Raw genomic sequence first — 16,572 nt, forward strand, 5'->3', positions numbered from 1 at the left:
TCTACATAGACTAATTCTTGCTGGTATAACTTTAATATGCAAGTAGATGAAGATATTTAGAATAACAACTTTTCATATTAGTTTTTTTATCCCCAGTTTAATAGGTTAATCATTCATATTTGGACAACTTTTCTGTTGTACATCGGAAGGAGAAAAATATATAAAAATAATCATTACCTTAATAATAACAATTTAAATTGATTTATTCAACTGAAACAATAACATTACAGCATATGTTATTTGCTTAAACAAACATCCATGTTTGTTAACTAATTTGGCTAAACAAAATATATATATTTTAAGAAACTTAGACTGTCAGCTCGTTCCGCCTCACACTTTTTTATTATTATTATTATTATTATTATTATTATTATTATTACATCGAGTTTATATAGCGCCAAAGGGTTTGCTCAGCGCTGTACAATAGAGGGGGGGACAATACATGGCACAGTACAACAAAAACGAACAGCGTACGAAGGGTAAGAGGGCCCTACTCTTTTGAGCTTACAATCTAGGAGGGAGGGGGTAAAGGTACAGTAGGAAGTGGCAGAGGGGTGGGAGGAAAGGGGGAGAATGGCCGTTAGGTAAGGGTGGGGTAGGCTTCCCTGAAGAGATGGGTTTTGAGGGAGCGCCTGAATGTGAAGAGGGAAGGCGACAGTCTGATGGATTGGGGCAGTGAGTTCCAGAGGATGGGGGAGGACCTGGAGAAGTCCTGCAGTCGTGCATGGGAGGAGGAGACCAGGGAGCAGGATAGAAGGAGGTCCAGTGAGGAGCGAAGGGTACAGGTAGGGCGGTACTTGGGGATCAGGTTGGTGAGGTAGTCCTCACCCTTGACACCACCAAAACTTAGGTAGTCAAGGGCAGTGTTGTGAACGGCTTTGTAGGTCAGGGTAAGAAGTTTAAATTAAAAGAAGTTTAAATTTGATGCGTTGGGCAATCGGGAGCCAGTGGAGGGAGAGGCAGAGGGGGGTGGCAGAGGTGGAGCGGGTGGTGAGGTGGATGAGTCTAGCCGCTGAGTTCAGGATGGTCTGGAGCGGGGAGAGCCTGCACTTGGGTAGGCCGGTGAGAAGAGAATTACAGTAGTCAAAGCGTGAGATGATGAGGGAGTGTACTAGAAGTTTGGTGGTGTCAAGGGTGAGGAAGGTACGTATCTTGGCAATGTTGCGGAGATGGAGCCTGCATGTGTTTGTGAGTGATTTGACATGCGGTTGGAAGGAGAGGTTCGAGTCAAGAATGACGCCAAGGACTTTGGCTTGCGGGGCGGGAGTGATAGTGGAGTTGTTAGTGATGATGGATAGGATGGGGGGGGTGGGCAGGGGGAAAGACGAGGAGCTCGGTTTTGGAGAGGTTGAGCTTGCGGAAATGTAGCGACATCCAGTCTGAGATGTCATTTAGGAGGTGAGTGATGCGGGCGGAGATAGTGGGGGTGAGGAGAGGGGTGGAGAGGTAGATTTGGGTGTCGTCAGCGTAGAGGTGATAGTTGAAGCCGTGGGAGTGTATGAGTTTGCCCAGGGAGGAGGTGTAGATGGAGAAGAGAAGGGGTCCAAGGACAGAGCCTTGGGGGACCCCGACAGAGAGGGGGAGGGAGGGGGAGGTGGCACCATTGTAGGTGACACTGAAGGAGCGTCGGGATAGGTAGGATGAGAACCAAGAGAGAGCGGTATCTCTGATGCCAAGGGAGAGTAGTTTATTAAGGAGGAGGGGGTGGTCAACTGTGTCGAAGGCCGCAGAGAGGTCCAGGAGAAGGAGGACAGAGTAGTCGCCCTTGGCTTTGGCGTTTAGTAGGGCGTTAGTGATTTTGAGGAGGGCAGTTTCAGTGGAGTATAGGGGACGGAAGCCGGACTGTAGTGGGTCAAGGAGGTTATTGTCTGTAAGGTGGGAGCTTAGGCGATCGTAGAGTATGCGCTCAAGGAGCTTGGAGGTGAGTGGCAGCAGGGAGATGGGTCTGAGGTTGTTGGGGTCCGCGGGATCCAGGGAGGGCTTTTTGAGGATGGGGGTGATATGCGCGTGCTTTAGGGGGAGGGGAATGTGCCAGTAGAGAGGGAGAGATTGAAGATGTGGGTGAGGGAGCGGATGAGGGAGGCGGGGGTGACCGGAGGAGTTGAGAGGGGATAGGGTCCAGGGGGCAGGTAGTGAGGTGGGCTTCTGAGAGGACTTTGGCGACTTCCTTAGTAGTGACAGGGCTGAGGGAGTGCAGTGCAGGGGGGGTTATGGTGGGCGGGGCCTTGGGAGAGGTGGAGGGCAGAGCGGTTGTGAGGGCAGAGGAGGGGGGAGATGAAGGGGTGACGGGGGTGGGGAGGCTAGGTGGGGAGGTAGATTGCAAGTTGACGATGTCCTTACGGATAGCGTCAATCTTGTTGTGGAAATGGGTGGCAATCTCGTGGGCGGTGAGAGAGGTACTGAGTGGAGGAGGGGGGGGAGAGAGCAGGGAGTTGAAGGTGGAGAAGAGTCGGCGGGGGCAGGAGGAGAGGGTGTTGATCAGGTTAACAAAGTAGGCCTGCTTGGCGGCGTGGAGGGAGAGGAGGTGTAGGTGAGAAATGCAGATTTGTAGAGGGAGAATGTATGAGGGGACCCGCCACAGTCTCTCCAGTGCGCGACTGTGATGTTTGAGGCATTTAGTGCTGTCGGTCTGCCAGGGTTGAAGCGGTCTGGGTTTGATGATGCGTGTGGTAAGGGGTGCCAGAGAGTCTATGGCAGCTGACAGTGAGTCATTGTACAAGGTGGTGGCTATGTCAGGACATGACAGTGAGAGGATGCTGTCGTGTAGGCAGTCGGCGGCCGAGTGGAGGGGGGCTGGGTTCAGGTTGCGGAGGTTGCGGCTGGTGATGGTTTGGCGTTTTTGGGGGGGGGAGTTGGGGGAAGGGGAGATGGAGAACGTGATGAAGTGGTGGTCGGAGAGAGGGAAGGGGGTGTTAGAGAACTGGTTGAGGGTACAGAGGTGGGAGAAGACGAGGTCCAGGGTGTTCCCTTCGAAGTGGGTGGAGGATTGAGTGTGCTGTGTGAGCGCGAAGGAGGAGGTTAGGTGGAGGAATTGGGAAGTAGCCGGGTTATTGTTGTTGATGGGGATATTGAAGTCCCCGAGGATGATGGTCGGTAGCTCAGAGGAGAGGAAGAAGGGGAGCCAGGCGGCGAAGTTGTCCAGGAAGTGGGGTATGGACCCAGGAGGTCTGTAGATCACTGCGATCCTTAGGGGGGTGGGTGAGAAGAGTCGGATGCAGTGCGCCTCAAAGGAGGGGAAGGAAAGAGAGGGTGGGTTAGGGAGGACCTGGAAGGTGCTCAGCGGTGAAAGGAGCAAGCCGACACCACCACCTCTGCGATCGCTCAGTCTTAGTTTCACTTTCTTCTTGTGCAGATCTATTCCACTCCAAACAATCAGAAAAATATTGTTTCTATTCTATTCACTGAACTTCTTGAAACTTAGCACTGAAGGGGTCGATTCTGTATTCATAGGTTTGTAGAAGTTAGGATTAAGGTCTTTTTCTTAACTCTGTTCATGTTATAACATTTTTGCTGTGAAGAAGAGGCATGTGAGAGGCAAGAAGAGGCATGCTGAGTCAAATTCAGTTTTGAGAACTGCAAAAGTAAACCAAGCATCTGTGATAATATCTTGTAGGCAGAGAAACTGCCCAATAATCTTACAAAAACCTCTGGAAGAGCATGACATTGTGAATGGCTTAATGGAATTTATTTACCCAAAAAATTAAACATATACAGCCTTATTCTACATAATTAAAAAACTAATCTTTATTTCTTGATGGAATAACCTTTGGATGGTAATATATTTTCCTCAAAAAGCATTTTATTTAAAAAAAATCCAATTTTTTTTTTTTTTTAAATCATTGATTTTTATCCACCCTGATATGTATTTATTTGTTTTTAGTGGAGCGCTGCACACTTTTTGATATTTAATGATAAAGCCTAATTCACATAAGCAAAGTACAGAGATGGATACAACAAACCATTAGCAATTCCAAACTCACACCGTAATAGAGGAGTTGTCATGTACCTGATGGGTGACTGAAATGACGAGGTTGGCCTCACTTGTGTCACTAGCCCTGACCCCACTGGAGTTGGCACAGAGGGAGTCTAGGACCCAGGGGAACAAGAGCGCCAGTAGTTGCCGTGTGCAGCTCTTGCAGATGATGACTCTGGAAGGCTGATGATCTTCTGATTCAGGCACAGTAGTAACAAGCAGAGCAGGTCTTGTAGATTGCCAGGCGTGCACCAGAGCAAGGCAGGTAGTGAGGGTAAGAGACAGGAGCAGTGTCATGGGAATAGCCAGGGTCATCAACAGTCGGGCAGCACGGTGCAGAATCGGAATGAAAGCCAAGGTCAGGAGCAGAGCCGAAGTCAGGAACCAGTATCAATCAGGAGAGCAATCAGAGTTAGGTGAGGAACAAGCTGGGTCAGCAACAAAGGAATCACACAGGAACAAGCAGGACATGGGGGAGCTGAAGATCAGTCAGCATCTAACATGGACAGAGACACTCTTTAAATAGGTCGTCTGGTGCCAAACTTTGCTGTGCGTGTGCACGTGCGCGATCGCGCATGCGCACAACCGACAACTCTTCTCCGGGAGTTCCTATGCGCATGCGTATTTCTAATTACGATTCGTCTTGCCGGAAATTCCTTACAGGAGTAGACTAATGAAAAAGAGGGGGAATCAGAGGGAGGGGACAAAGATAGAGAGAAGGGGGAGGAACAGAAAGTTGTGGGACAGATACAGTGCAATAATAATGCAAAGTAGTACACCCGTTACCCCACAGCCATGACCATCAATAAAAAGAAAAGATCCTTACGAAAGGGGGACGTAGGGGGGAGAAGGGAAAAGGATCACTGATCAGACACCCATGGAGCCTACAGTTTATCATTCTTCCAAGGACAACCCCCGATTAATGTAGGTAAGTTTATACATTGGTAGAGCGGCGTCCAACAGCTCCTCCCAGGCCGACAAACCTGGAGGGGCTGGAGAGATCCATTTTAAACAATATCTCTTTTTTAGCACAAAATAAGAAATTAGAAGTTTAGCATGGTATGATCGTTGGTAATCCTCATGAATACCCAATAGAGCCAGCTCCAGCGAGAAGGGTAGTGACAAATGTAACCGGAGGTTTATTGTAGCAAAAACCTCATACCGATAGGCCATAATCACGATGCATGACCAAAACATATGAAGTAAAAGGTCCCTGGGTGTACACGACAATGGGGACAAACAGGATCCCAATCAGGGTAGATTGTATGAAGTCTCAGAGGGTGTAGTAAATTCTATGGAGAAATTTGACCTGAATCAGTTTATCTCTGGAGCAGATGACTAGTTTATTACCCCTTTCCAGACTATCCTCCCAGTCCTCCTTATCTAATGTTGGGATATCAGCTTGCCACCGTTCGCACTTACGCTCAAGTTTCTGAGAATTAACATTAAGAAGTGCCCCATACAGGGTTGAGAGGGGTTTCACCAAGTCTCCTGGAATCACCAGTTCTTCAATGGGGTCAGTCTGGAGGATAGTCGCCTGGGGGAACTGGGCTCTTGCAGCATGCTGTAGTTTAAGGTATCTAAAGAACGTATGCATCGGAAGTCCAAAAGTGGTGGAGAGTTGGGAAAAGGGCAAAAGGGCCCCGTGGGGCATGATATCAGTCAAGGTTTTAACCATATCGCGGCAAGATTTGGGGGTTCCAGACGGTAAAAAACTGAGGAAGAGAAGGATTACCCCAGAGGGGTTGAGCTGGGAACCACTGCCCCGAAATCATAAAGCAGCACCGGGTAGCCACCCACACCCTCCACATGGTACTCGTTGGTTCTGGCACCTCCCTCATATGCTCTCAGCCCTCCTATATATGAAGTTACGTAAGTCCGCCTCTAAACACACCGCTGCATTAGATTTAGAACCCACACACCACCAGTAAATGGAGACCAAGACTGCTGCCCAAAAGTACACTTGAAAGTTGGGTAGTGCCAGCCCACCCAGTCTGGGAGGAAGCCAGAGGGTAGTCCTTGCCAGCCGGGGAAGGGTGCCCTGCCAAATAAAAGGAGCAGACACATCTATCGAGATCAGTAAAAAAGGAAGAAGAAACCCAAACAGGACAGTGTCAAAAAATGTAATTAAATTTAGGTAGGTATATCATTTTGAAAAGGTTTATACGACTGAGAAGATTCAAAGGGAGTTCTGCCCAAGCAGAACATTGCGCTTTGAGGGACAAAAGGAGAGGGTAAAGATTGCGGTCCAAATAGCCAGATAAATTCCTAGTCACCTGGACCCCAAGGTGGACCCTGAATTCATCAACCCAATGCAATGGTGAGGGGCTCGCAGACTCAGAAGCACGGGCATCAAGGGGGAAGAGAAGTGATTTAGACTAATTGATCCTGATACCAGAGAAAGACCCATACGTATCAAATATGCAAAGTACTGCCAAAAGTGACGAGCCTGTGTAGTTAAGGTATAACAGGGCATCGCCACCATATAGAGAGAGATTTTTTTCTTCCAAAGCCCCCGAACCTCCGAGGGTTCCCTAAGCAACACTGCCAGAGGTGCCAGGGCAAGCAGGACGGGAGATAGCGGACAACCCTGGCGCATGCCCTGGTGCAGCGAAAAAAGGGCTCCGAGAGTCTGTCACTGATACGGACTCACGCCCTGGGTGATCTATACAATAATTGGAGCCAATGCAGGAATTTCAGGCCAAAACCGAAACTGTTAAGGACTTTCCAAAGGTAGGTCCACTCTACCGAGTCTTTTTGGCGTCAAGGGATGCAACGACCCTGGTACAAGAATCAGCATGGGGTATAGAAAGGTTTAGAAAAAGGCTTCTAATGATGTCCTTTCTCTTGTTCAACATGAACCCTGTCTGATCCACATCAATAAGGTCCTCAATTACCCTGGATAGGTGATTAGCAAGGATCTTCATGAAAATGTTTGCGTCCACATTTTAATAAGGAAATAGAACGATAGGAAATGCAGTACTGCAGGTCCCTGCCTGGCCTAGGAATTAAAACAATGATGGCCTCTTCCATAGATTCAGGAAGTGACTCAAGGGATGAAAAATTAGAAAACTGAGCCAACAACCAAGGAGCCAACAGTTCCAAAAATTTGGGTTTTACCACCCTGCAACCGCCAATCACCTCCTGCACCTCGAGCGAAATATCCACCTCTAACGCTTCCCTATTGAAACAGCCAATTGGGGAAGGCTGAATAGTGACCAGAAAAGCACAGAGATTGAAGGAAGAAAATGTCACCGAGAAGAGTAAGGGTCCCTATAAAATTCCAGAAATAGAGTTAATAGAGTCTGGCAAAAAAGCAGCTGACCCGCCCTGCTGCAAACAGAACTGATGGGAAACGTTGGGGGCCATTTCCTTGCTAACCAAGCAAGCAGCCTCCCATTTTTGTCTCCATATTCAAACACACGTTGGGCAGAGTGAAGCAAATTCTTTTTGGTTTGTTCAATTCTACAAAGGGATAATTGGCGCAGGGCCTGCCACCAGGCTGAATAACGGCCCTGGTCTGGAGCGGCAATATACGCTGCCTTCAGTCCAGACACCTCCTCCAGAGCTTCCAAAGAACGAGCAGCCTCCTTTTGGAGAGTGGAGATCTTGGAAATAAATCTCCCACTCATCAAGGCCTTAAAGAAATCTCATAACAGTAAGGGAAAAGAGGAGTCTCCATTCAGAACCCAGTAATCACAAATAGATCTGGTAAGAGGCTCCTGTAAACGCTCATCCATTGCCCAAAATCTGGAGAGGAGCCATACCCTGGACCCAGGCGGTGTGGAAAATGACAAGGTCAGAGATGGGAGCATGATCAGATACCCCATGAGGTAGTATTTGAGCTGCCTTGACATAATGGAGGACCGAAGGGGATGCAAACGCCAAATCTATCCTAGAAAGGGTCCTGTACGTGACAAGTGTAATCTTTCCCAGTAGGGTAAAAATGCCACCAAACATCTGTAAGGGTGAAGGTGGAGGCCCAGCGCATTAGGTCAGGAGGAGTCCGAGTCACCGCATGTAGCCTATCCAGATGTGGGCAAGGGACCATGTTAAAATCACCCAATATTAGAACATTACTCGTATCATAGCAAACCAATAATTGCATGATAGTATTCAAAACCTGAACAGAGGCCATGGGGGGGGGGGGGGGGGTAGATAGAGTCTCTCAAGCACCATCTCCTTATCATAGATTTGGGCGTGCACTTTGATGAACCTGCCATCCGGGTCAGTGCGAATGTCAAGGGCTGGAGACATGATAGTGTGCACCTGGGGTCTTTTGGGACTCATAATTTTAGAACCTAATAAATGGATTTCTTGTAATATGCAAACGTGTGGGCTAAACTTTTGAAGGAATCGAAAAACCAATGACCTTTTTATGGTAGAATTAAGACCCGGACATTCCAGGAAATATTCATGACTTGAGACATTTATAGGGCTGAGAGTAGTAATAGGAATAAAGCAAGGTAGGATATCCACCCCCACGCAGCTGGGTCACAGTAGATATACTGCGGCAGGGTGGCACTGCTGCACAAAATCACATATATACAAATGAAACTAAAAAAATTAGAATATCGTGCAATTACCTTTTGAGGCTTTCCCTCCTTATGGAGGGTGTCAGTGATGGTTTTCTGCACAACTGCCAGGTCAGCAGTCTTTCCCATGATTGTGATTCCTACTGAACCAGACTGAGATACCATTTAAAGGCTCAGGAACCCTTTGCAGGTATTATGGCTTAATTAGCTGATTAGAGTGGGACACTTTGAGCCTAGAATATTTCACCTTTTCACAATATTTTAATTTTCTGAGATTGTAAATTTGGGGTTTTCATGAGCTGTAAGCCATAATCATCACAATTATGACAAATCACGGCTTGATCTATCTTGCTTTGCATGTAATGAGTCTCATATATTAGTTTCACCTTTTGCCATACTGAAATGAACTTTTGCACAATATTCTAATTTTTCGAGTTTCACCTGTATATACGTGATTTTGCATGTCCGGGTAGGGAGTGTGCGACCACCCTACCCGCGCCGCCGATCGCAGACACGGGTGTCAATCATTGTTTACAATGCAGCTCTCCTCCCTGTCATTTTGGGTACACTAATCTGGATGGCTGAGCACGGCCGTTCGGATCAGTGTGCTTACAGTGAAGCACAAACCCCCCCACTCCCTAGTAAAGCACTCCCCTCACACAGTTAACCCTTTGATTGCCTCCCAATGTTAACCCCTTCCAATGTTAACCCCAGTGCCATTAGTACAGTGTCAGTGCTTTTTTATTTTTGCACTGATCACTGTATTGGTGTCACTGGGGATGTCAGTGACCCCAAGTCAGTTCCCCCCGTGTCAGAATGTCCGCCGCAGTCCCGCCATAAGTCGCTGATTGCCGCCATAAAAAAAATCCAGTATCTATACCGCCATTTCTATACACTATAACTTCCACATAAACCAATTAATTTACACGTATTGTGATTTATTCTTAGCAAAGACTTGAAGCAGAATACATTTTGGCTTAAATTTATGACAAAATTTGATTTTTACATTTTTTTACTGGACTTGTTTCATATCAAAAAGTCCAAAATATTGTTTTTGTTCTCAAAAGTGTCAGTCCTTTTTTATAGAGCAAAAAAATAAAAAATGCACAGGCAATCAAACACCACCGAAAGAAAGCTCAATTTATGGGGAAAAAAGGACGTAAATTTCATTTGGGTGCAGCGTTGCATGACCGCGCAATTGTCAAAGTCATGCAGCGCCGTAATGCAATCAGCTTCTGTAAATGATTCCTGACCGCCCTATGGCAGAAATACTGCTACAGGGCGGCACGGGTGTGTAAAATCACGTGTATGTATACATGATTCACGCTCCCGTGGTTTTCACGGCCCTCCCAGATAGCGTCAGATTGCCTATCTGTACACCAGTAATCACATTTTACCCCTTGATTGCCAGAAACGCGCTCATACACATTAAACCTCTATTGCTAGTATAGTGTCAGATCAGCACTATACCAGCGTTCACATTAGTATAGCGTTCCCAAAAACACAGCGTTGGTGGGATCAACCCCGACACCTGCCAGCACCTGCACTTAGCCCTTACCCCCCCCCCCCCTTTGTCCCCCCTAGCAAGTGGAGTGTCAGTAGGTCACTGTCAATTGATACATTGAACACAAAACAGCAGTGTTCGCAGAATCAGCACCCGTACTTCCCCTATTCACTGCCCAACCCGGAATTCAGGTGGAAACTGCAAATTTAACTACTACCCTTGATTTTTTTTGGAGCGGTTCTTCATGGAAGATCTGTATGCATTGATTGTGGATCAAAGCAATTTACATGCACAACAATTTATTGCCGCCAACCCAAATTCAAACCTTGCCAGACCATTCGCATGGAAACCCATTACAGTTTCCAAATTTAAAGTTTTTTTGGGCCTAACCCTCAACATGGGCATTACTAAAAAAATGAATTATGGTTGTAATGGTCCACAGACCCGATTCATCATATGCCCGTGCTCTCTGCTGCCATGGCCAGGCATAGATATGCGAGTATAATGTGTTTTATGCATTTCAACAACACATTCTGTGGCCCTCAGGGTGATCCTGAATTTGACCGGCTCCACAAAATTCGGCTCCTTGTAAATCACCTTAACCAAAAATTTGCAGATGTCTATACTCCCCAGCAAAAAATCTGTGTTGATGAGTCCCTCAATTTTTCTGGCCATCTTCCATTCAAGCAATTTCTCCCCAGCAAGCGTGCCAGATATGGGGTCAAGATGTATAAGACCTGTGAAAGGGCAACAGGCTATACATACAAGTTTCAGGTTTACAAGGGAAAAGATAGTCACGTGGAGCCCCCCGGATTCCCAAACTACATGGGGAGTAGTGGCAAGATAGTTTGGGATTTGGTGTTGTCCTTTTTCCATATGGGGTACCACTTATACATGGACAATTTTTATTCAAGGGTGCTACTATTTAGACATTTGTACAGTCTTGGAACTGGCACATGTGGCAAAGTGTGACCTAATGTGTGCTATTAGAAGTGGGTGGATGCAGGGTGGTATATTCTAATAGTGGGCACACCACACACTTTCTGGCAGAGATTTCTTCTCTTTTTCATTCAGCCCACAGGCTGCATACAAAAAAAAAAAAAAAAAAGAACATAGCATATATATACCCAACAAGGACCAGCGACGTACTGGTACATCACTGGATTTTGAATGGTTATACCAGGATGATGCCTACAGCTGCAGGTATCATCCTGGTATGGTTTGTTTTAGCCGCCGATCGGCTTTCATGTAAAAGCAATCCTAGTGGATAATTAGCTGCAGGATTGCTTTTACAAGCAGCGTGAGATGATGCCCCCCCCTCCCCCGCTGCCTTCCACGGCCTTCTTGGGCAATCCTGTGCCATCGGGGGAACCTGACAATGCAGCCGGTGTTTCTGCCAGCTGACAATAGAGCTGATTGGAGACCGGAATGGTGCCAATCATCTCTATAGTCTAATCGGAAACTACGAGTATTTCATCACTTCAGTTTTGCAGGATATAAACAGCGCCATTTGTATATTGGGAAAGCATCTGATCACACCGATCTTGGTGAGATTAGATAATGTAAGGGCAGAGGAGATATCTAGAGTCTGCAGACCCCATATTTCTCAAAGAAGAATATATGACAATACCAATTGAAGTTATAGGGGATATTTGTATTCCCTGTGATAGCATTAAAATTGATCCAAAAAAAAAAATAAGGGACAGTGTGAAAATATTTAAAAAAAAAAAAAAGCACCCTCAACACCCCCCCCCACGCGTGCGCACACCTGTGTGAGCGAGCATTGACCCTGTGTCAGTATATAAACAGCGGTTGCACCATCAAGTGAGGTATCGAAGTGAATGTCCGATCGAGGGCAGTAATTCTAGCACTAGACCTCCTCTGTAAATCTAAAATGATAGCTTGTAAAGGCTTTTAAATCATTGTCTATGGATTTTAAAAATGTATGCAGTTTGTCGTCATTGCACGGGGCATGTGCGGTTTTAAAGAATGTCATGTTTGGTATCCATTTACTCGGCATACCATCATCTTTTATATTGTACCAAATAATTGGCAAATATATTGTGTTTTTGTGCATTAAAAGTAAACAAAGTGTATTTTTTGCAAAAAATCTGCGTTTGAAAAATTGCTGCACGAGTACTATGACATAAAAAATTGAAGCACCCACCATTTTACTCACTAGGGTGTCTGCTTTAAAAAAATATATAATGTTTGGGGGTTCAAAGTACCGTATTTTTCGCTCCATAAGACGCACCTGACCATAAGATGCACCTAGGTTTTAGAGGCGAAAAACAAGAAAAAAAAATTCTGAACCAATGGACTGCAGACACAGTACAGGAGATGACCAGAGACTGCGGACACAGTGCAGGAGATGACCAGAGACTGCGGATACAGTGCAGGCGATGACCAGAGACTGCGGGCACAGTGCAGGAGATGACCAGAGACTGCGGGCACAGTGCAGGGGATGACCAGAGACTGCGGGCACAGTGCAGGGGATGACCAGAGACTGCGGGCACAGTGCAGGGGATGACCAGAGACTGCGGGCACAGTGCAGGGGATGACCAGAGACTGCGGGCACAGTGCAGGGGATGACCAGAGACTGCGGGCACAGTGCAGGGGATGACCAGAGACTGCGGGCACAGTGCAGGGGATGACCAGAGACTGCGGGCACAGTGCAGGGGATGACTAGAGACTGCTGACCTTTGGGGAGGGAGGGGAAGCGGGTACCTGAATTTGACAGGTACCCGCTCCCACTTCCGTGGAGTTGTCCTTCACTCTTCTTCCCGGCCGGCTTCTGTGACAGCCGGGTGCCCACTGCGCATGCGCGAGAAGCGCTGTGCTTTTTTGAGTGGCCTGGCGCCTTCTGGGACCTGTCATGTGTCCCAGAAGACACCGGATCATTCACAAAGTGCAGCACATGCGCAGTGGGCACCCGGCTGTCACAGAAGCCAGCGCGGGAAGACTGTGCAGTGCTGGAGCGAGGAACAGGTAAGGCCCTGCAGGAGACAACAGCTGAGCGGCCGGCCCGGTATTCTGACATGGTGGCCGCAAAAATACCGGACCGGCCGCTTTATATTCGTTCCATAAGACGCACTGACATTTTCCCCCCTTTTTTGGGGGGAAAAAAGTGCGTCTTATGGAGCGAAAAATACGGTAATTGCATAGCAAAAAATACATTTTTTTTTTCATGGGAACACAAAGTGCCAGAGAAGGCTTGGTCTTCAGGTAGTTAGAAGAATGAATGATGTATGGCATAAACTTCTAATGCTGGGCATAAAATGCCCCCCACCCCCCCAAAAACAACCCCTTTTTGGAAAGTAGACACCCCAAACTATTTTGCTGAGAGGCACGTTGAGTCAATAGAAGAATTTATTTTTTTACCACAAGTTTTTGGAAAATGACTTTTTTTTAAACAAAATTGTCTCTTAAATGATTTATTGCTCACACATGCCATGGGTATATGTGGAATTACTCCCCAAAATACATTCTGCTACTTCTCCCAAGTATGGGGGTACCACATGTGAGAGACTTTGCCAAGTACTGGACCCCAAAATCCAATAAGCACCTTCAGGCTTTTAAAAGGTTACATTTCTTCATTACAATTTCTGACTACATATCACAGTTTCGGAGGCCATGAAATGCCAGGATAGCACCAAACCCCCCCAAATGACGCCTTTTTGAAAATTAGACACCCCAAGGAATTTGATAAGAAGCATGGTGAGTATTTTGCAGATCTCGTGAGTTGCCACATGTTTTTGGAAAATGAAGAAAAAAAACGAAAACATATTTTTTCTTTTCTTTCTTTCTACTTTCCAAAAAGGGCTCATTTGGGGGGGAAGGTTTGGTTCTATCCTGGCATTTTATGGCGTCCGAAACTGTGATGGGTAGTGAGGAAGTGAAATGAGGAAGCACCTTCAGGCTTTCAAAGTGGTCATTGGATTTCAGGCTCCTGTATGTGGCTAGGCTCCCAAAAAGTCTCACACATGTGGTATCCCCATACTCAGTAGAAGTAGCAGAATGTATTTTGGGGTGTAATATCACAAATATACATCCGTGGAGGGCTTGTGTGAGAAATATATAATTTAAATGACAACTTTGTGTAAAAAAAAAAAAAAAAATGTTTTTGTCATTTTCCATAAACTTGTGGGAAAAAATAAATCTTCCACAGACTCAATATGCCTCTCACAGATAGCTTAGGGTGTCTACTTTCCGAAAAGGGGTCATTTGGGGGTGTTTGTACTGTCCTGGTATTTTAGCACCTCAAGAAATGTGATGGGTAGTCAGAAAGTAAAAGCTGTGTAAATTCCATTATCTATACCATAGTTTGTAGATGCTATAACTTTCACACAAAGCAATCAATATACACTTATTGTGATTTTTTTTTTTAACCAAAAACATGTAGTAGAATACATTTTGGCCTAAATTAATGGTGAAATTTTATGAAATTTTTGCGACAAAAAAAAAAAAAAAGTGCACAGGTGATCAAATACCACCGAAAGAAAGCTCTATTTGTGTGAAAAAAAAGGATGTAAATTTCATTTATGTACCGTATTGCATGACTACGCAATTCTCAGTTAAACTAGTGCAGCACTGTATAGCATAAAAATGGCATAAATTGCAATATCTATACCATAGTTTGTAGACTCTATAACTTTCACACAAAGCAATCAGTATACACTTATTGGAATTTTTTGTACCAAAAACATGTAGCAGAATACATGTTGGCCTAAATTTATGACTGAGTTTACCATATATTTTTTTTATAGCCGAAAGTAAAAAATATAGTTTTTCTTCAAAATTTTTGGTCTTTTTTTGTTTATAGCGCAAAAAATAAAAAGCGCACAGGCGATCAAATACCACCAAAAGAAAGCTCTATTTGTGTGAAAAAAAGGACATACATTTTGTTTGGGTACAGCATTGCATGACCGAGCAATTATCAGTTGAAATAGTGCAGCGCCGAATAGCAAAAAGAGGCATGGTTATTAAGGGGTAAATTCTCAGGATGGCAAGTAGTTAAGCAAAGAGAAAACATGTAAATCATGTCACGAAAATTAGAGATGAGCGAATTATTCAAAAATCCGGTTCGGCTGATTCGCCGAATTCGCCGATTAAATTCGCTTCGTGCCGAATATATTCGCTGCGAATTTAACTTATAAAAAGGATGTTTCTAGGCTTCAGAGAGCCTTTATATTAGTGCAGAACACTGTACTTTTAATTTAAATGCCCTTGGAGTCTGCTGGGGAAGAGAAATAATACTGTCAGTCAGTATGACATGCAGATGAGTGCCGTCGATCTTAGAATCACCGCACACTTCACTCATTTGGGCAGTCATGGGGCCAAAACCAGAGTGTGGAGCCACAGTGTGGCGGTGGAGGCAGCAGCAATGGGAGGCCATACAGCACCCTATGACAAAATGGAACCCACCAGCAGTGTGAGGAGACCTGAAAGTGGCACATGGCAGAGTGTGGCGATGGAGACAGCAGCAATGGGAGGCCGTACAGGGACCCATGACACACTCTGGACCTGGCAGCAGCATGAGGAGGCGGTACAGGGGCCCATGACAGATTACGGGCCTGGCAGCAGCATGAGGAGTCGGTACGGGGGCCCATGGCAGATTACGGGCCTGGCAGCAGCATGAGGAGGCGGTACAGGGGCCCATGGCAGAGTGGCGGAGCGTAAGCAGCTAAAATTGAAGGCCATACAGAGGCCTATGTTAAAAAGTCCCCCCAGCAGCAGCGTGGGGAGACGACTATCAAGAGTCCAATGGCAGAGTGGCGGAGCAGAAGCAGCTTCAATTGAAGGCCATACACAGGCCTAGGTTAAAAAGCCGAAGCCGTCAGCAGCGTGAGCAGACGACAGAGACACATGGCGCAGGGTGGCGGTGGATGCAGCAGTATTTGGAAGCCAAACACAGGCCTCGGTTAAAAAGTGGAAGCCGTCAGCAGCGTGAGCAGACGACAGAGGCACATGGCGCAGGGTGGCGGTGGAGGCAGCAGCAATGGAAGGCCATACAGCACCCTATCACAAAATGGAACCCACCAACAGTGTAAGGAGACCTGAAAGTGGCACATGGCGCAGGGTGGCGGTGGAGGCAGCAGTATTCGGAAGCCATACACAGGCCTAGGTTAAAAAGCGGAAGCCGTCAGCAGCGTGAGCAGACGACAGAGACACATGGCGCAGGGTGGTGGTGGATGCAGCAGTATTCGGAAGAGTGTGGAGCCACAGTGTGGCAGTAGAGGCAGCAGCAATGGGAGGCCATACAGCACCCTATGACAAAATGGAACCCACCAGCAGTGTGAGGAGACCTGAAAGTGGCACATGGCAGAGTGTGGCGATGGAGACAGCAGCAATGGGAGGCCGTACAGGGACCTATGACACACTCTGGACCTGGCAGCAGCATGAGGAGGCGGTACAGGGGCCCATGACAGATTACGGGCCTGGCAGCAGCATGAGGAGTCGGTACGGGGGCCCATGGCAGATTACGGGCCTGGCAGCAGCATGAGGAGGCGGTACAGGGGCCCATGGCAGAGTGGCGGAGCGTAAGCAGCTAAAATTGAAGG

General features: G+C 46.6%; 1 protein-coding gene across 18 annotated transcripts in view; it reads left to right on the forward strand.

Annotated features, from left to right (window-relative positions):
• Window positions 1–16,572, forward strand: part of LOC149443234 (neurexin-2-like) — a 2,355,461-nt gene that overhangs the window by 1,747,095 nt on the left and 591,794 nt on the right. The gene's annotated exons all lie outside the window — the stretch shown is intronic.

The sequence above is a fragment of the Staurois parvus genome, unplaced genomic scaffold (assembly GCF_062004578.1).
Source record: "Staurois parvus isolate SC_StPar_1 unplaced genomic scaffold, SC_StPar_1.0 ptg000866l, whole genome shotgun sequence".
NCBI classification, from domain to species: Eukaryota; Metazoa; Chordata; class Amphibia; order Anura; family Ranidae; genus Staurois; species Staurois parvus.